Consider the following 22,509-nt stretch of genomic DNA (forward strand, 5'->3'; position numbering starts at 1 on the left):
AAATGATTTGAGCCATAGAATACTTTCAGGAAATTTATTTCATCACACCTCTTTGGTCTTTGTTAGCTTGGCTTCCCTACAAATTATATTACTGAATTGAATCCAAAACTTTTCAGGCAGTTTAAAATCCCCTACGAAGGACGATCAATATACTAATTGATGCATACACATACTTACCTGCAAAACTCTGATCCAATATTTTTGCAATCAGGCTGAGAATTAGGGTGAGAACCCAGACTAGATGACTCAAAATTAAGTACCTCTGCGTCATCCTTTCATACTTGTAAAAGGTATGAAATGAAATTGGTGTACTGATGCATATTTCAATAACCTCTGCCAAATTTACAGTCTGGGTAAGTAACTTTGATCTGCAACATTTTATTTTACATTTTATAGTTATTACATTTCATTTAAAACAACTTCCATCTGCAACAGCAGCTGAAAGAAAACTAAATGTACACATAATTTACAGTTGTTTCAGCTCAAACTCACAGTCAACTAGAACCACACTCAGTAGTGTGCATTCCTCCGTGAGGCTGAACAGTTCACGTTTTGTATTCCACTGCTATGCCAGATCTGTATCCATACCTGAACCAAAATCGAATCCACTTGTTTTTGGCACCTACTCAACTCATCCACCTTGTTTTGTCTGAATCCATCCATAACTGTTCTGATATTGTGCGATGTATTTGTTATTGGCCCAATCTCTCAATGGTGAAGAATCACTTTAAAATTCTCATATCCTGATTCAGATCTTCACTAAAATCAAATCAATTTGTCCTTGTGACACACTCAACCTGTCCACCAAATTTCGTCTGAATCCATTTGTAACTTTTTGATATATATATATATATATATATATATATATATATATATATATATATATATATATATATATATATATATATATTGATACGGTTCTCGGAACTGTATGCATACAACATACAGTTGTCCCGAGTCAGTTATTTCATTAATATACGTGTACTTAGGTCCCTACCTTTTGTCTAGTGGGAAGACGAGGGAGTGTATTGCGATGGGCTATAGTTCGGATTAATAAATCATTTTTTCCCTTTTATTTTATTAAATCATTTTCCTCTCCATTCCACTTCTCACTCTTCCTCATTTATTATCTGAGGTGAATTGCCTTGTACCCTCGTCTTGCTTACCATAGCGTACCACCGTCTATCCAGCGACTCGTTTTCTGAGGCAGAATCCCGAAGTTCGCTATGAAAGCCACATCGGCTTCCGCCTTTCCAAACCCAGACACGCGTGGCGTCGGCGGGCCAGACCGGCATCTGGCCGAAATCCCGCCCAGAAAGGCGGACCACATGAAGGCCCGGTCCAATCGGGATGCTCAGATCGGACGATGATGTCGGCTTGGCCATGGCTACTCCCCGAGCTCCAGGCTGTATAAAGCACGGACCTCCAAGTTGGAAGTTGTCGTTGTCGTAGGAAGTTGGTTGTCGAAGTTGGGGTCGTTGGAGAGGTTGAAGAGAATTGTGAGTTGTTTGGTCGTTGAACAGAATTGCAGGTTGGAGAGGTTGAAGAGAATTGTTGTGAAAGTGTTCCTGCTACCTGGATCTGCCTACATCTCCCCTTGACGGCCCGCCTACTGTACTGGTCCTCGCCTACACCACCTCGATCAAGCCTTTAATCTGGTCCTGCCTACTGCTCATCTCTCGCCTCTGGACTCCGCCAGACACGATTACCACACGTGCGGCGGTGGACCAAATCACACAACTTTTGTCGGGTACCGCACCACGGAGCATTCCTCCCCCCTCGAAACGCTCAGGTACCAAAAACTGTAACCTCAACTTCCTCCCTTCCTGGCTGCAAAAGGTCCCCTTTTCTTTTCATTGGGTTTATTTTGTCTGAGTGTGTTTCTGAGAGTGTTGGCGCCTGTCCGTTATATTAGATAAGCCTGTGTAAGATCTTTATTGTTGTGATTGTTGCTTTTATTATTCTCGCGTTAAGTCTGCACTGTGTCCGCTTTTGTAAGTTGCTTGTAAATTGCCGCACCACACCTCTCTCGTCTTACCATGCGTAACATACCGAATAAACCTTTTTCCTGTGCCACATGCTTTACCTCGCTTTATTGTAAATAAATAATTGTAGAAATGTTCCCAGCTCGTCTTTGTCTTTTCCTCCATTGGTCCAGCAAGGTTCGGATCTGAGTTTAGCCGGGTCTTTATTCCCGATAATCCGTTCCATCTCGGAACGGGAAATGAATTTCTTAATGACTTGCGTTTCTTAAAAAAAAAAAAAAAAACATAGCTTATTGGAAACGAACTAAATTTTAACTAAAATTTTTAATAGATGAGCATCAATGAACACAAATATATGGCAGCAGCAAGTAATTAGCAAAACAAATATGTATTCATTAGTGGGCAGAAGAATTGGGAAAGAGTGAGGGTGTGTCATAGCTTCCCTTTCCAGAGCATACACTGGGGCCATGGCAGGAAATCCCAATGAACGGGAACGGGAAAAAATAAAACAACTTAAAATACAGTACACAGGCAGCAGTAAGTGTAAAAGTACATTATGATATGCGATTCGTGTGACCAGATGGTGAGATATTATTTGTCAGACCAGAGTGGAAGTTGGAAGTGGAAGTTGAACGAAATATTAAATGATGGAAGGGAGGCAAGAAGCAGTTACAAATGAAAACAAGGAATGTGGAGAGAGAGGGAGACAGAGAGAGAGGGTGACAGAGAGAGGGGGAGACAGAGAGGGAGACACACAGAGCGGGAGATGCACATAGAGGGAGGGGGGGAGGGGGAGAGACGGGGAGAGCGAGACAGAGACAGAGAGAAGGAGATAAGGTTTTTGCAAGTAATTGGACAAGTACAACAGTGAGTCTGGACAAGATAAGATGTGAGAGTATTGAGGCAATGAGAGATCTGGGAGATGGAGCTGGTCATGTTGAGATTCCAGCAACAACATCAAAATGCAGTCTGTGGCTTTCCAACCTTCTGAGAGAAAATCTGAAGAAAGGATCCTGTTCACATCGAAACTTGCCATTCCATCAAGTTTCAAGTCAAGAACAACATCCAGAAGGATTTCAAATTTGGTTTCAGACCAAGTCATTCCACCTTGGACATGCTTGTACTCACCCAACAATGGATGGAGGCCCTCAATGTTCGAAACGAGATCAAAGGCCGTCACTCTGGACATATCTCGTGTTTTATACAGTCTGGCATTCGGCCTTACTCTCCAAATTATCTTTCTATGGCATCCAAGGCCAACTCCACACACGGATTACTGACTTTGTCTACTCTGGTAGCCAACGTGTGGCTCTCAACCATATCCTTTCATCTCCTCTCCCTGTCAAGGCTGGAGTGTCCCAAGGCAGAGTTCTGGACTCAGTGCTATTCCTGATCTTCATAAATGACCTCTCTGGCCTTCTAGAAAATCCTCCTTATCTATTTGCTGATGACTCAAACCTCTGCTGTGACATCCCTCATCGTTCAGACAGGAAGGCTGCAGCCTCATCCCTCTCTTCAGAGCTTGACAAAATCACAACATGGTCCAACACTTGGAATATCCACTCTCAGGAAAGCCAGAAAACAATATCGGACAAACCTCAAGACTGAACACTGAAACGCATCTCCTTCTACAAAGCCCTGGTAGCACCTTGTCAAGTCTGTCTCTGGTCCATGCTCCCCTCCTTCCCTTCCCTCATTTCAAATGGCACCACAGCTGGCAACGCTCATGAGAAGGCCAAATACCTCAATTCTGTGTTTCCTTCTAAATCTTGTGTACTCAACCCCTACACCAACCATAACCTCTCATACCCAACTGCTCATGGACACTGTGCCTTTCTCATTTGAGAAGGTGTAGAGGTTTCTGGTAAACCTTGACTGATTCTATGACAAGCCCAGACAGCATCAATGCAAGGTTCCTAAAATCCTGTTCTGCTGCTTCTGTTCATCTGCTTTCTGCTGTGTTCACTCAATCATTTTCTCGGGGTCAGTTTAGTCATTTTCCTTGGGTTAGTTTCACTCTGTCTGGAAGTTGGGCAACAACACACAAACATGGTACAAAAACGGATCTTCTGAACTACAGGCCAATTAACCTGCTTCCAATTATAAGCAAGGTCATAGTTGACATAAATCGTTGCAGTTGACATGGTCATTGCAGCTGGTTTGTTTCCAAATTGATGAACTTGTGGCCTAAAATGCAACACATTGATTCACTTCCAAATGTCACCACATGGCAAAGATTTCATTTTGCACGTGCATCGTGGGCACTCAGGCTCTAGAAAAGCAAGATGCATTGAGGTTTTAGTACACGTCTGAAAAATCATTCTATGACTTGGTTCAAGCTAGTTATTCTATGACTTGCACTGTAAATCTTGAGGGTCTGATTATATTGTACTCGGCTGACGTGAGCATATGCAAGATCTGTATGGTGTATCCAAAGAGGTTCATACTCTCTGGGTCATTAAAATAAACCTTGGCAAGGACCAGTTAGTGATCTGATGCGCAAAATTAGAGCACAGTTCAAGTATCCACTACGTGTTTGTATTCTCGGCGTGATGAGTCAAGAAAAAGAGCTGAAGGACTGGCGACTAAGCTAGAGGATAATGGTAACGGCTTATTCTGGTGGGCTTTAAGCCTGTACCTCACTGGGCTGCGACAGCTTGCGCGACAAAATGCAAACGGGATTCTCCAAAATGTCTGGAAACGTTCGCGGTGGTTCTCAATTTCCTCGCGGGACGTCGCACTGGTGTCGCTGGAATTTTGAACATGTTTTTGTTCATGAACATGTTTTGAAAAAATTTGTCGCACAAATTTTTATCTCAAAATAGTCACAGAGTCGTCGCGGTTGTCTCGAACCTTTCTCAATTTTGTTTCCGCGAGTCAGAAGGTGCGACAAATGTGACATGCAATGTAATGTAGATAGATTCACAATAGTTCAATCCAGATATGACTTAAAAAAAAAACTCGTAGTCCATATTGTAAAACCAGCATTGTCTGTCCTCTTTCCTGTTCTGAGTGATGGCCTTCAATGCAAACTTTTCACTTTCCCATCATTCCTTTCATCTTCCCATCATTCATAAATCACGTCACACATTTTTACATAAATTAGGTCACACACAAAATATGGTCACACCCACAAGCCCCTATCAGGGCAGATGAACAATTGGGTTACACACAATGTTTGTGGGTGCAACGTTGACAAGTAACAGAACATTTTGAACAATCAGGCTTGGTCAGTATTCTCCTGTAATCCCACCATCCTGTTCTGCCAGAGCACAGCTCCCACACCATTGTAGTACTCAGTCAGGTACTCTCTTACTCGTTTCCCAACTGACAATATGATTGCTGGAAGGGAGAGGCCATATATATATATATATATATATATATATATATATATATATATATATATATATATATACATATATATATATATATATATATACATATATGTATATATACATATATATATATATATATATATATATATATATATATATATATATATATATATATATATATATATACATATATATATATATATACATATATATATATATACATATATATATATATATACATATATATATATATATATATATATATATATATACATATATATATATATATATATATATATACATATATATATATATATACATCTATATATACATATATATATATATATATATATATATATATATATATATATATATATATATATATATATATATTTTGTCACGCACAGTTGTCGTTGCGACTGTTGCACGACGGTCGCACGACCATCGCACGACAGTTGCATGTGCCAAAAAAATCTCAGTTTTGTCACCTGAACGTCGCGCGAATGTCGTGCGACATGTATGCGAACTCCAGGCGAAGTTCATCCCAAATTTCGCCGGGAGTTCGTGGGACATTCGTGCGATATTCGTGAGACATTCGTAAATGTGTTTTAGTATTAATTCAGTGTGATTCCAAGTGAAAATTATCGCTGTTTTATCGCAATTTGGTGTCTCCAACTAGTCGCGAGCTGTCGCAGCCCAGTGAGATACAGGCTTTAGGTGGAGAAACTTCAAAATACACTCAGCTTGGCTCAACTGTTGGTGGGGCCTTTGGACCAGCTGATGTTGCGACCATGTGGCAGTCATCAGACATTTAAGTTCTCTGTTGAACTCTGTTCACAATGGTAACTAGAAGGGCACTCGGTGTAGCGCATACCTCTGCCACGAAATGCCTGATCCATGAGAATATATTGGGCCCAATACATTTTTGAGATATCGTTTTTGGCCCAATCTCTCAATGGTGAAGAATCACTTTGAATATTAAATAATTCTCGTATCCAGATCCAGATCCAGACATTCACCAAAATCAAACCAATTCGTTATGGTCACACAACCAACCTGTCCACCAAGTTTCATCCAAATCCATACACAACTTTTTGAGATATCATGCTATATATTAGTTTAGCCCAATCTCTCATTGGTGAAGAATCACTTAACAAATTCTAGTAGTCGGATTCGGATTCTGATCCTCACCAAAATTGAATCAATTCGTTGTGGTAAAACACCCAACCTGTTCACCAAGTTTCATCCGAATGCGTACAAAACTTTTTGAGATATCGTGCTATAAATAGTTTTTGACACTATCTCTCAACGGTGAATAATCACTGAAAAAAATTAGAGTCGTCGGATCCGGATGTTCACCAAAAATCTAATCAGTTCGTTCTTGTCACACACCAGACCTGCCCACCAAATTTCATCCAGATCTGTCCTCAACTTTTTGAGATATCCTGCACATAGACAAACAGACAGAGAGGGGTGAAAACATAACCTCCTTCACCTTCCGTAGCAGAGGAAATGAGCATTGAGGCTGACTGTCATGGAAACATTGTGTGGCTCTTTATCTGCTGAAAATGAAAATGTTTTTGTCACAGCTAATGAAATTGTTATTATTGCTATGTTCATTCATGGTCATGTACCTCCAGCCCTGACCACTGTTATTATTGTACCCTCAGTGAAAAGTAAGGCTGGTGATCTCTCCAGCAAGAACAATTATCGTCATATTGCCATTTCTACTGTGTTATCAAAAGTATTCGGGTGTGTTTCATGAGCCGGGTGTGACAGTGTAAGTACATCATTTGCGACAATCAGTTTGGTTTTCGAAAAGGTCATTTCACCAATTTAGCAATGTATGTGTTTAAGCAAGTCATTGGTTTTTCGTGTCATTCAGGGAAGCTCTGCATTTGTGTGTTTTTTGGATGCTCAGAAGGCTTTTGACAGAGTTAATCATGGTACACACTTCTCAAAAAGTTGTTAGATTGTGGTGTATCCACTTGCCTCGTATGTCGTTTGCAAAATTGGTTTAGGAAGCAAATGTTTATGGTTCGGTGGGGGAATATACTGTCTGATGCCTTTGGGGTATCCAATGGGGTCAGACAGGGTGGAGTTGTGTCCCCTTTTCTGTTTAATATGTACATAGATGATCTCTCAAAAAGCCTGAATACAGCATAAGTTGGTTGTAAAGTCTCGGGGATATCTGGTAATAACACTTGTTACGGTGATATGAGTTTGCTGGCTCTTTCTATGTTAGCCGTGCAGACGGTACGAGAGATATGTGAACAAAATGATACGTAACTTCATATTGTGTACAACACTGCTAAATCAGTATGCATGATGTTTCAGCTTAGACAGGTTAGGTTTGACGAGTTTTTAACCTGTGCGGTGATCAATTGAAGTACATTAACATCTATAGTCGTATATGTACCTTGGTCACAAAATCAGAAATGGCATGGCATGGTGACAACTCAGATGTTTAGTGACAATATTGCTCTTTCTGCGTGCGAGCAAATATGCTCCTTCGTAGGTTGTTCCTTCGTTCTGAAGAAATTAAGTGACGTCTGTTTAAGTCCTGCTGTTGTTACTTGTACTGCTCAGCTTTGTGGGGAAATTTCATTCAGTCATTGTTGAAAAAAAAAATCATTGTCTCATACAACCTCCTCCTAGTCCCCAAGTATCTCCGTAGTGCTCTGTCGTCTGCGAACCCCCCCTACCCCCTCCCCCAAGGATCTGCAGGATGGATGCAATCCACGAGCAACATCCTCTTAATGAAACTGCCTAAATCCAATCCACTGTTCACCTCTAATCATTTATTCATCGCTTTTCTTTTTCCACCTGTGGAACTACCTTCCACACTCTCTTCAATCTCATTCTTCCCTTCTGGACTTCAAGACAGTGGTTTGCCACCATCTCAGGTCATCCCCCATCTAAAGTCATGATCTTTTCGACACTCGTTAAACCACCTCGCAGCCCTCCCAAAATTTTGCTTAGGTATCCCTCTTGTCCACCCCTTCCATTCTCCCCTAACCCTCATCGTTACCTGCATCGCATATTTCTCCGTTTCTGACTTCCTTCTCCCTCAGCCCTGCTATTGGTGTTTCAACTTTCTCCTGCAGTTCCCTTTGTTATGTTCAAAACCTTAACCTCGATGAAAAATGGTACCCAGCTGGGAAATCGGTCAATTAATTGCTTGTAGGTTAAAGTTACAACTTCAAATAAAATAGCTTTTGTAAGTACTTACCAGTAGTGTGTGTGTGTGTGTGTGTGTGTGTGTGTGTGTGTGTGTGTGTGTGTGTGTGTGTGTGTGTGTGTGTGTGTGTGTGTGTGTGTGTGTGTGTGTGTGTGTGTGTGTGTGTGTGTGTGTGTGTGTGTGTGTTGTTATGTCTGGCTTCCTTCTTGGGACTACGGTGCAGTAATTGGTCTTTATTTTGATTATTCTCGTACCATATCCTGATGCTGTGTGGACTTTGCTTCTCCGATGATAGACTTCTTGTTGCTTTTAGGTTTTGGATTCATTGCTGGATTTCAGTCTTTGTCTGAGTTCTTCCTTACATCTTTGATGTTTGTTATTTTATATATATATATATATATATATATATATATATATATATATATATATATATATATATATGTATATATGTATATATGTATATATGTATATATGTATATACGTATATATATATATATATATATATATATATATATATATATATGTATATGTATATATATATATATATATATATATATATGTATGTATATATATATATATATGTATGTATATATATATATATATATATACATACATATATATATATATATACATACATATATATATATATATATATATGTATGTATATATATGTATGTGTATGTGTATATATATATATATATGTATATATATATATGTATATATATATATATATATATATATATTGTTGCGTGCTGGGTTCTGGCAAAGAACGACCACTAGGTGGGGGAAGCTCAGTCGATTCCCACCAGACTCCCCGGAATTGTCGGCCGTCGCTCACGGATAATTCCGTGATGAGGCGGGTCGCTTAACCGACCGTGGACGCCAATATCTCAACCACGTGGCGTAGGGTCCTCCTGTCTAGAAACAAGTTACCTAATTAACCACACGGTTTCGACTACTGGGGAACCACGCCTTCAGTACGCCTTGCCCGAACCGAATCACTCTACCAACTACCGACTACCTTTCCGGATCAGATGCAGTCGAGCTGCACTGCTCAGGACGTACCTGGGATTATCGGAACTGCCCAGGAAATAACCTTGTTTATAATCACATATGTAACTGTTGCACAGGCCTATAGCAAATGGCATGCGGACATTGGCTTTTAAGAATGTCATAGTAGAGTTCCCACAATAGGGTCCCGTGACCGTTTTTCCGGGACCAAGGTTTGAAGGTTTATTTTAGTCAATTTGAAGGTGCTGATTAAAATGAGCTCGGGTGAACCTCGTGAAAATGTGGGCTAACTCAGCCAGATGCGAAAATTCAAAATGGCCGCCATGCTACTTCCAGTATATCAAAAATTGCATATCTTTGGTTCTACATGTCCGATTTTTATGATTTTTCGGTCAAAATATGTTTTGAAGGTCAAGGATGTCATATATTACCATTCCAGATTGTTATATTTAAGGGTGAAGTCACAAAATATGAAATATAACTTTTCAGGGGCCAAATCCAAGATTATCGTCGAATAACATCTGGCAAATAGTAAAAAAATCAATTTTCTTCTCATAATATTATTGGCAGTGAATCTTTTCATGCAAGTAAATGTTTGTTTATATGTGGGAGTGCACAACAAAATGAGACAAGAAGAGAAGGACGCAATCATTGTCTTTATTTTCAGAACATGATGTGTACATTATACGTGGGAAACACTACAAACGTAACATCAGATGTCTTCGGTTGATGTATGAAGCTCTGAGTCGACGGATGATCAGAGAAGGCATGCAGGATGGGGTGTCCCTGTCTGAAAATACAAAGGAGAAGATTGCCATACATCAGGAATCCTCCACAACTCCAGAGCAAAAGCAGGAAGTCTACTCAGAGTTGGAATCTCACCCAGATATTGTGTCCTTCGTGGAACAAGTGTTCCAGAGCGCCGAGTCATCTAACAGTTCCATGGTTAAGTATTGGTTGAGTTTCATGTCCATGGTAGAAGTTCTGATGCTGAATATCCATGCAGTGAAAACAAGGAACTGGGACGAATTCAAGGCTTCATTGCGAATGATGATGCCATGGCTCCATGTCTATGACAATGACCGGTATGCTCGCTGGCTTGTGGAATTCTGGCTTGAAGTAAGTAGTCTTCCCGAGGAAAAGGCTAGATACCTATGAGATGGATTGTTTGCACAATCAATGACTGGCAGGCCATATTCGTGTTTGCCTCTAGACCTCTGGATTGAAATCACAATGAACAAAGGTTCCAAGATGAAGGCTGGATGGCTGAAAATTCTGCGGAATGAGTAGATGCTGTTAACTACTACGAGGAACGTGAACTCAGTCAACAGAGTAAGGGCAGCTCTTCGCACACTGGCACAGATGAAGACCTCTGCTCTGAAGCATATTGAGAATACCCCCAGTCGTCTGAAGATTGACGAACAGGTTGGCCAAGACCAAGACAGTTGCATCACTGAGTTTGACTGTGACCCATTTGACTTGGATAAACCACAACTGAGAGCTCTGGTTTCCGGTGTTGTCACCTCAGGTGACCTGGTACGTGATTTTGAAAGTGCTCACAAAGATGGTGAAACAAGCGTGACTCAATTCTTCAGAGAACGAATGTTTTCACAGAACACACCATTTGATGCTACTATACACAGATGTTCAAGATACACTTTCAGCAAACCTCCTGTAACTGGGGATTCAGTCTCGGGCAAAGTGACAAAGACAGATGCTATGGAAAACAGAGCAATGGCATCGTTAATTTGGCTGGCAGAATCTGGTGTAGAGAAGTTTACTCTCGCACAGGTGATGGAATTTCGCGTGACAGATGAGTGTTTTCCCATATTTAACATCAACGGTACCATGAAGAAAGTGCAAAAATCAAAGTTAGTTGAGAAATTAAACATGCCGCCTGTCGAACCTTTTCCAGATCAGTACATTTCCCTCGTCGATATGGGTTTCCTGTGGAGGTTAGCGACCCCAACTACAGAAGATCGTGAGAAAGCTGATGGGTCTGCCCTCACGTGGGGAGATTATGCTGAAAAGCTTTTTTCCGTTATTCGCAGAAGGCATCCAAATGCAAGCCAGATTGGTTTTGTAAATGATGCCGATGGTGTGGAAAATCCCATCAAAGACAGTGAGCATGAGCGTCGTAAATCCACGACAGCATATAGAGATGGGTCCAGAAATGTGTACATGAAAACATCAGATAGGTTTCCTGCCACAAAGAACTTCCAGGTGCTGTTCAGCAATCAGGGAAACAAACAAAGGCTGCAAAAGTTTCTAAATGATGAGTTCACCATGCTTGTAAAGAATCGTAGAGAAATTGACTTTGTGTACTCCATCAGGCAAAATTGTTGGAACATCTCCGGAGAAAGGATGGAAGAATTTGAATGTAGTCACATTGAGGCGGACACAATGCTGTTCTTCATCTATTTGCAAATCGGAAAAGCAGTAAAAATGGAGACAATCGTGATTGATGCCGAGGACACAGATGTAGTGATTCTTTCTGCATATGTTGCACATCAACTGGAGGGCACCCTTGCTATCAAACGGAAAGACAAAATCATCAGCTGCAGAGACCTTTGCTCTGATGATGGAGCTGAAATATTAATCCCATTACAAATCCATAGTGGATCTGATACAACATCTGGCTTCTTTGGACATGGGAAAAACACAGTTTATGAAAAAGGAACAGGAACTCAGGAGGCACGCAATCTTTTGAAAGATGTTGGCAAAACACTTCCAGTGACACAAGAGGTGCTTCAGCAAATGGCCACATTCACTATTATACACATCTATAATGACACAATCAGTAAAACTTTAGGTGAAGCCAGAGCACGGAAGTGGGGTCAGATGAAAAACAAGTCCACGTCCGGCATCCCACCAGATCCAGATTCTCACAATCTGCATGTGACGCGAGTTCACTACCAAGTTTACATTCAACTAAATTATGACAAGCCGGATGCACCCCCAAATCCCACCAACCATGGATGGACAATGAAAGACGGTAGATGTGTGTCAGTGAGGTATACCCATGATGCACTCCCAAGAAGTTTACATGACTTGGTTGAACAAGAACAGACATTGTTGCACGATGATGAGGCTGAAAGTAATGATGAGGTTTGTGACTCTGGAGCCAGCGACTCAGATAGTGACTGAAGGATTACATGTATGTGTTTCAATGGAGATTTCATTTAATTTAATTTACAACTGTAAAAACATTGCCACAGTCAAAATATAAGAGATGTTAATATTATTTTATTATGACTGTCTTAGATAAAAGACAGTTTGGACAGTACATCAAACTTTGGTCAATGCAAATTACAAGAATACTTACCGGGAAAGCGTCAATTGCCGGGAATTCAGATAATTCATGTTTTATTTCATTTTTCCATTGAAACACTGTTGCTCTACAGACAAAATGAAGGAATGTTGATATTCTTTAATCATATTACTGTTCTAGATAAAGTACAGGAGGGACATACAAAAGAATGGTATAACCTGCCTAAACAGTGTAAAAGTTGAGAAATCGATATTATGGACACATCATGTTCTGAAAATAAAGACAATGATTGCGTCCTTCTCTTCTTGTCTCAATTTGTTGTGCACTCCCACATATAAACAAACATTTACTTGCATGAAAAGATTCACTGCCAATAATATTATGAGAAGAACATTGATTTTTTTACTATTTTCCAGATGTTACTCGACGACAATCTTGGATTTGGCCCCCGAAAAGTTATATTTCATATTTTGTGACTTAACCCTTAAATATAACAATCTGGAGTGGTAATATATGACATCCTTGACCTTCAAAACATATATTTTGACCCCAAAATCATGAATATCGGACATGTAGAACCAAAGATATGCAATTTTTGATATACTGGAAGTAGCATGGCGGCCATTTTGAATTTTCGCATCTGGCCAAGTTCGCCCACATTTTCACGAGGTTAACCCCAGCTCATTTTAATCAGCACCCTCAAATTGACTAAAATCAACCTTCAAACCTTGGTCCCGGAAAAACGGTCACGGGACCCTATTGTGGGAACTCTACTATCATGCGAAGGTGTACTTTTTTAGCTTTTGGAAATAGAAAATGATTGGCATGAATGAAACGTGATTACAAAGACATGTACTTTTATATGCGGAATTTTGTACACATATGCTGAAAAAGTGGGATGCACACACCATGTGGTGTGCACACAAGTGTATTTGAACCATGGCAATGCAGATAACTATGTGATGCAAAGACCGCTTGGCTAGTGGCGCATGAGCATATGTGGCAAAATACAAAATATCACATCCTCTTGGTGAAACATATACTGAAAGTCATTGCTTTTTAAAATAAAGTAATAAAATAACACGTGGTTACTACACGAATGCGCATGGGGTGTTTTCATTTGGTATAATCAGAGGGCAGAGGCCAAATTATATCTCCAATATATTAGGAATGGCATGGACACCGACTGGATTGGCTTTCATGTCATCAACTCGATATACCCTTGCCACAGAAACAGAGAAAAACAATTTATGGGTATGAGATATGTCTGACAATCAGGGAGGTGGAACTTTAGCACATTGCAATCAGGGTGGCACAGCTGTATCGTATGGTAGGTGCAGGGCTTCTTTTGATATTTGACCATTCCTGGAAAGGTGGTGTAATGGCTCTTACCAGATTCGCTGGTGCTATTGTTGGAGAGTCCGCTCCGCTCCGAGTCTGGGAGGTTAGTGGTTCAAACCCTCGCTGAGTTATACCAAAGACTTAAAAAATGGTACATGCTGATTCCTTGTTTGACACTCAGCATCTCAAAGGAGAGAGCATGGACAATCCCCAAAGGTTGGTATATATGGGGAAGAGGAAATTCTTTCTTCGGAAATGGCCTGCTGAGTGTGGTGAGAAAGGTGGTACCACTGTTGTGACGTCGTTGATACCTAGAGTGGCCTGTGAAGTGATGCTACTTCTCCCAAATTGTGTGTGTGGTTTTTTTTCACTATGAGCCTTAGATCCTGTTTAAAGAAAAATATAAAGGGCTTATGCTCTTAACTGTATTTTCTCTTCTTCATTCCTCAAGGCTTCTTAATTGGCCTGGCAAAGGCCACTTTTCTGGAAGCTTCACTTATTACACTTTTCACTGCAAACTCCTCCAACAGTCTCAATATATACAGCTGGTCTCGATCAAAATGGAAAAACAAATCGATCTCGGCAACTCATTGCTAATATTGTAAGTCTTGTGATGTAGAATGTAACTAATAGCTCTTGCCAGTCCCTCCAGCTGCTATATACAACAGGGTATTCATTTAATTTGTCATCTAATACATCATAATCACAATATTGATCCTCAGATTTGTGACTAGAAAAAAAAAGTAGTTTTGGAGAAAATGTTTGGGAAAAAATAGATAAAGGAAAAAATACAGCCAAAGCAGGATCAATGATGGAAAAATCAAATCAAGATAAATATTGAGGGGCAGAAAAAACTAGAAAGTAGAATTTGACATGAATGCGTCAACATGCCTCCACCCACAAATAATGACCCACACACATCTCTCACCTGTGAATGGACGGAATAGCCAATCAGCTCTCACCTAATTCACTAAACCCAGGTACCTCAGATTAAATAAATAATTGGCACCTCCCATACTCCAGCTGAAGAAACTGCATAAAGCAACCCAGAAAGGCCTACACAAGGTAAGGGCTTTGCTATTTCAGAATTGGCTATTCTGATTCAGAAAAAAACTACAGCTGGTTGGCTATTCCCTCCATTCACAGGTGAGAGGTATGGGTGGGTCTTTTGTTGTTATTTATATATTGACTGCTTTTGACATTTGCACGTGGTACGTGCTTGGGAGCCTCACTGGTTTGTTTTGCTGTCTGTGCTATCGCTGATGATTCGCCAATAAGCGATGAAACTGCTCCGGCAGCTGAGGGCGTGTGTAGCATTGGGATTCTCATGTGTGAACGTCTTTATAGCTGTGGAGGAATTCTGGGAATGGTTTGAAATAGCAAAGCGCTTACCTTATGTTGGCCTTCTTGGGTTGCTTTATGCAGCTTCTTCGGCTGGAGGAGTGTGGGAGGTGTCAAATTTTTTTTTTATATATATGTATATATATATATTTATATATATATATATATATATATATATATATATATATATATATATATACATATATGGAAGAGAGACAGACAGACAGACAGATAAGTAGAAGAGAAATAATTTCAGATGCTTCTAACTCGAGTTATGGTCTGCAATTTGATTTTCACAGGGCACATCACCTTTGACCTGCTAAATCTAAAATGAAGTCAGTTTATATTTGTATTCCAGTCTGCAAGTATGTTAAGTATGGTTGAAATCTCTTGAGTGGTTCATAAGCTATTGCAGTAACACAGATTTTCATTAAAAGGGCACTTGATCTGAGGCCATTTTACCTTTTGAACCCAAAATTGAATCTGTTCATCTTTGTATTGCAGTCCATAGTTATGCCATGTTTGGTCAAAATACCTTCAGTGCTTCACAAGTTATCGCACTAATGGAAATCTGCTACTTTCAGCTAGAAGTCACATGACCTTTGACCGTTTAAACCCCCATTTCTAATCAGTTCATCTTTGCATCACGATACACCTTTGTACCAAGTTTGTTAAAAAATACCTTCAGTGGTTCACAAGTTATTGCGCTAATGGAAATCTGCTACTTTCAGCTGAAATTCACATGACCTTTGACCGTTTGAACCCCCATTTCTAATCAGTTCATCTTTGCATCACAATACACCTTTCTACCAAGTTTGTTTAAAATCCCTTCAGTGGTTCACAAGTTATCACGGAAACAAAAATTGATGACAGACGGAGAGACACCCCGAAAACATCATGCCTTCGTTGGAGGAGGCATAAATATATCCAAAAATAATTTGCCCTCTAGGCTTATTATTCGCCTTTTTGTCATTGACCTTTGTATGCCTCGGCCAACGAGGTTGCCAGAGGAATTATGTTTTTCTTTTGCATTTGGTTCACTCGGCAAAAAAAATCTTTCAGAGGAAATAATTTACAAAAGCTCAAAGTGGATCAAAGGCAAAACCTTTTCCACAACAAAAACTCCCTTCCAGCATAATTTTTGCTTTCGTTCACACATTTGGAAAACTCAAATACATTAATTCATTGAAAACTGGTCGATTTGCTTCAAGGGTTTGAATTGATTTCACACAGCGTCACATGGAATTCGGGCCTTGCCTTTTTTTATGGCTTCTTGCATAATGGTAGCCACATTGTCTGCCGACAAGGGGCCAGAGGTCCTCCCAGCAGCATGCTTTGGGCTTTTCTTTTATCCCTCATCTCGCGAAAAGCTTAAGGCACAGCTTATTGAGCATATAAGGAATGACGTTTTACTGAGATTAAAGTCCCAGGCTGGGATTGAGAATAAAGATGGTGGCATTGCAGTGACTATAAGGCTGAGTCTTTTGTTTCTCTTTGTCAAAAGTTCACAGAAATGCCTCTTAAGCACAATATATAATTTCCAATTGGGTCAAATATATGAGCGAAGTGTACATGACAAACATAATATATAGTTGAAAAACAATTCAGTCATTGATTGTATTACAGATTCATCTTTTGTTTTATCGAGCTTCATCAACTGTTTGTACCAGCTCCTAAAGGCATCTGATCTCAATGAAATGAGATTATTGTGTGTGGTTGGAAAACTTCAGTCGCCTTTTTATGCTTTCAGGGATTTGTTGCTGATTTATATACGTTTCTACTGTATTGTAAGGCTTGTAGGTGGAGCTTTAAAAGGGTGTCTCACGTAAGCCAAAACTTTGTTTTTTAAATTACTCGTATAAGTGTAAAAGGATTTCAATGGAAATAGCAAAATCAACAGCAGGATTTATGTTTTCTTGTTATTACTCTCTAAGCTTGTAGGATTATTCGTTGAGAAGCAAAATGGGCTGATAATGTCAACAGGTGAGAGTTCAACCCAAGCGGAGGGGGGGGGGCAGAGCACAGAAAGAGCAGAGGGTGCGAGACCAGAAAGGAGGTGCTAGAAGACAGAGAGACTAACTGACCATTCTGTGATGGGTTCATTGACTCGGCTTCATCATAGAAGATTTATGATGATATTGATGGCCTTGATTTTTCATGGCATTAAGCTGAGCATGATGTGATGCAGGAGAGCCAGCCCAGAGGGGAGAGCTGTACTCCATCCAGCTGCGGATGAAGTTCTTGTTGGTGGATAAGAGTTCAGATGTGCGAAGGAAGGACTTTTTGTATTACGGAGGATGCCCAGGTGGTGGCGAGCTTTGAGAGCCTACTTTGAAATGTGGTTTGCCCAAGAAAGATCGTGCTGGTAGTGAAACACAAAATATTGAGTGATTGAATTTTTTCAAGAGGATTGTTAAGGGTAATAAAGTATATGGGAGGGTTTGCAAGCCAGTCCTTTTGGAGAGTGTGTGTGGGATTTCTCAGGATTGAAAGGTTCCAAATGGTTGAATAGCTCATGATTCTATCAAGGTCTGCAGAGAGGGAAGAGGCTGCAGCCTGCCAATTGGAAGGATGGGGGATGTTACAGTTGTGGGGGTAGTCATCAGTGAAGAGATAAAGAGGATTTTCCAGATAGCCAGAGAGATCGTAGATGAAGATTAATAATTTGGCTAGGCCCAGAACACTGCCTTGGGGCACTCCAGCCTTGACAGGGAGAGGAGATGAAAGGACCCCGTTGAGAGCCACGCATTGGTTTGGAGAGTAGTGGAAGGCAAGTGTCTGCAGGGCCCTCGTGGTCCACCACCCTCCTCCTGGTGAAACTTACAAAATCCAGAATCACTGCTCACCTCCGCTCATTAATAACTTTTTATCCTTACCTGTAGAGCCAGCTTACACATTCTCTTTAGTCTCATTCTTCCATGCAGGTCTTTAAGGCAACTGTTCACCACCATCTCAGATCATCCACCATCAAAAACCAACTCTTCTCCTTGCGTTAAACCACCCCGCCCCCACCCCCACCCAATTTCTAGTTTTTCCTTCCTGAGAATTTGCTTCTGTATTCATCTCATCTGCCTCCTGCATTCTCCCTTGTTGTCCGTCTTCGTTTATTTTGTCCCTTGGCCCTGCTGTTGTAATTCCCCCCCCCCTTTCTTTCTGCTGTTCTTTTTGCTAAACTCCGCCATTGAAGATCGGAGGTTACTGTTTTCACCCCTTTCTGTTTGTTACTTACGAAATCTAAAGATTTGCTAAGTATATTGATGACTTCCGTTTCTGTTTGTTACTTACGAAATCTAAAGATTTCGTTAAGTATATTGATGCCTTCCGTTTCTGTTTGTTTGTTAGTTAGTTTGTTTGTTTGTTTGTAGGCACGATAACTCGAGAAAGGAAGAAGCTACCAATGTCAAATTACACCACGTGATTCAGGAGGGTGATGGCTAGTGCTGATTAGATTTTGGTCAAAATCGGTCAAAGGTCAAGGTCACGGTGAGGTCAAATATTCGATTTTTGATGGTTTTGTACAGATAACTCGAGAACAGAAGAAGCTACCAATGTCAAATTACACCACGCGATTCAGGAGGCTGATGGCGAGTGCTGATTAGATTTTGGTCAAAATCGGTCAAAGGTCAAGGTCACAGTGAAGTCAAACATCCAAAAAATGATAACTCGAGAAAGGAAGAAGCTACCAATGTCAAATTACACCACGTGATTCAGGAGGGTGATGGCTAGTGCTGATTAGATTTTGGTCAAAATCGGTCAAAGGTCAAGGTCACGGTGAGGTCAAATATTCGATTTTTGATGGTTTTGTACAGATAACTCGAGAACAGAAGAAGCTACCAATGTCAAATTACACCACGTGATTCAGGAGGGTGATGGCGAGTGCTGATTAGATTTTGGTCAAAATCGGTCAAAGGTCAAGGTCACAGTGAAGTCAAACATCCAAAAAATGATAACTTGAGAACGGAAGAAGCTTCCAATGTCAAATTACACCACGTGATTCAGGAGGGTGGTGGCTAGCGCTGATTAGATTTTGGTCAAAATCGGTCAAAGGTCAAGGTCACAGTGAGGTAAAACATCCAAAACATTCGATTTTTGATGGTTTGGTACAGAATCATCGTAGAAACTTCTGGTTTGCGTCGCTACCTTCTCGAGTGACAGCTTTTATTAGACAAGGTCAGAGGTCAAGTTGACGATTTCGTAAGTACCAGTCTATGACTGCTTGTTTGTTTGTTTGTTTGTTTGTAGGCACGATAACTCGAGAACGGAAGAAGCTACCAATGTCAAATTAAACCACGTGATTCAGGAGGGCGTTGGCTGGAGCTGATTTGATTTTGGTCAAAATCGGTCAAAGGTCAAGGTCACAGTGAGGTCAAATATTCGATTTTTGATGGTTTGCTACAGATAACTCGAGAACGGAAGAATCTACCAATGTCGAATTACACCAAGTGATTCAGGAGGGTGATGGCCAGCACTGATTAGATTTTGGTCAAAATCTGTCAAAGGTCAAGGTCACAGTGAGGTCAAACATCCAAAAAATGATAACTCGAGAACGGAAGAAGCTACCAATATCAAATTACACCACGTGATTCAGGAGGGTGATGGCTAGTGCTGAATATATTTTGGTCAAAATCGGTCAAAGGTCAAGGTCACAGTGAGGTCAAACATCCAAAACATTGGATTTTTGATGGTTTGGTACAGAATCATCGTAGAAACTTCTGGTTTGCATCGCTACCTTCTCTGGAGACAGCTTTTCTTAGACAAGGTCAGAGGTCAAGTTGATAATTTTGTAAGTACCAGTCTATGACTGCTTGTTTGTTTGTTTGTTGACCTCCACCATCGAAGATCGGAGGTTACTGTTTTCACCCCTTTCTGTTTAGTTTGTTATCTTGCCAATTGCAAGATATGTTAGTCAGCTTGTATGTTTTTTTATATTTTTTTTGTCTGTAATCACGTATAAAAAATTCTGCAGAGCACAGTTATCATTGGAAATTTTTGTAACTTCGCATATCAGAGGCCTATAGAGGTCCCTTTCAGCGCACAAAATTTTGAAGGTCAAGGTCAAAGGTCAAGGTCACTTTGTCGCAAATCAGGGGAGTCGACGAAACCCTTATTTTTTGAGTAATTTTGATTGGATCGTCTTCAAACTTCATGGGAATATAGTTCATGGTCTGGCGCTCAGCTGATTAATTTTTGGTGGCGATTGGTCTTGACCTTCATGGTTAGCGCCTCAGGTCAAACATATTTGTCAAATTTGTCAAACATATTTGTCAAAAAACCCCAAGGTCAAATTTTCAAGTTTTAGGAACCATATCGTGTAGTACCTCAAATTGAACACCTCGATGAGTGCTTTCTAGATATGTCAAGCTTGAGACATTATGACGTCATTTAGTGACGTTATGAGGCAAAAGCATATTTTTCATGGTTACTCTGTAGAACGATTCTCATCGGAATCTCTCGTAGGCAGATATTCCTCAAGGAGTCGCTCCTGGTTTGTTTGTTTGTTTGTTTGTTTGTTTGTTTGTGAACAGTATTACGGAAAAACTCCTGGACGGATTTCGACGAAATTTCGTGGGGGGATTAGGTATGGTCCAAGGATCATGCCATTAGATTTTGGATTTGGTCCAAAATCCAATATGGCCGCTATGGCGGCCATTTTGAAAAAAATATTGGAATTTTTTTTTTTTGCATTTCTACATGTTTTAAGTGATTTCCACCCCCCCCCAAAAAAAATTGTTAGAGAGAAAAAAATTTTTGCAAGTTTTTTTTCAACAAAATTTCGATTTTTTTTTTTTTTGCATCTCTGCATGTTATAAGTGATTTCCAACAAAAAAAATGCCAAAATTATAATTGCGGCTGATTTTGGAACTTCAGGTGGATATACCCACGTAAAATCAATTTCTGTCTCAAGGAATCTAGTTATGACGAATGAATTGAGTATGTAAAAGTTAAAAGTAAAAGGGAAAGTTGCAAACTATAACTCTGTGAGGTCAAATTGAATGAATAGGATATCAGGTTCACTTGAGTGACCTAGCAGTATTGGCGGCGGAGGTTTTGCACTCTACCGAGTGCTCCCCTCGAGTTCTGTTGTGTTCTTATCCATTCTGTGGTCGAGCTCTTCCATGAGCTTTGACTGGGTGTCCAAAAAAAATCTTACACCTCTAGTAGCTTGTACAATGTACATCATGCTGCATTTGAGCCTGGGGAATAAATGCTGAAATCTATCTGTCCAGGTTCTTCCCACCATCTTTGTTCTTTGTTCCTTTCACACTTCTTTCTAATTTTTTATATCGTCTTTTTATTTTTATAATTCGCTTTATTCATTCCAATTCTTGCTTTTTCTTCTCTTTCATCTCTATATTCCTCTCATTATCTCTCTCTCATAAGAAGTAAATTCTTGCAGAAATTTTTTTCTGCTAGGCTCAGTTGGCTGCACCTGGATGGGTTTGAGAGTTGTGGAGTAGCGGCTGAAACCCGAATCCTATCCAGGCTCCTCCTGATGACTCCATCTTTGCTCTTGACTTATCCAGGTTCCCTTCTTGGTCTTCTGTTTCATTACCTTCTTAATCCCTCTCTAATAAGGAAATGCAAAGGTATTTTCGTCATGATAATGATTATTCAGTGCAATGTCCCCATTCAGACAAAGCTGATGTTTGTACAGTATTAATAAATGAAGCCTTAGTTTTTCAAACCTCCATGAAGAGGTTGTAAACAGTAAAAAGTGACAGGTGAGCTTACAATACAGAGAGATGTACATCTGCATTCCATTTTTCACCAAGGTGATGTTTTGTGATATAATGGACTAGCAGAAGGCAGTTGAAGCAGCTCATCTGTCACCACATGCATTCAGCAATGCCAGCAATGGTAGAACTCTCTGTGTGTCAAGTTCACACTCAGAGAGCCTGTGGCACCGCACACCTGGCTTTCCTAAAAGCAGCAGGATTAATGTGTAAACAATGGTCTAGTTTGTGACATTGACCGTTTGCTTGCTGTTGTAGCTTTTGTCCTGTGATGCATTTTTGCTCACATGCCCCGTTTGTCGAACCCCAG

At 40.2% G+C, this 22,509-nt stretch overlaps 1 long non-coding RNA gene across 1 annotated transcript in view; it reads left to right on the forward strand.

Annotated features, from left to right (window-relative positions):
• The window catches only part of LOC147019664 (uncharacterized), a 54,841-nt gene that overhangs the window by 30,421 nt on the left and 1,911 nt on the right, over positions 1-22,509 (forward strand). The gene's annotated exons all lie outside the window — the stretch shown is intronic.

This window comes from Eptatretus burgeri, chromosome 9 (genome assembly GCF_056783735.1).
Source record: "Eptatretus burgeri isolate ZD-2024b chromosome 9, Ebu_testis_v1, whole genome shotgun sequence".
Taxonomy (NCBI): Eukaryota; Metazoa; Chordata; class Myxini; order Myxiniformes; family Myxinidae; genus Eptatretus; species Eptatretus burgeri.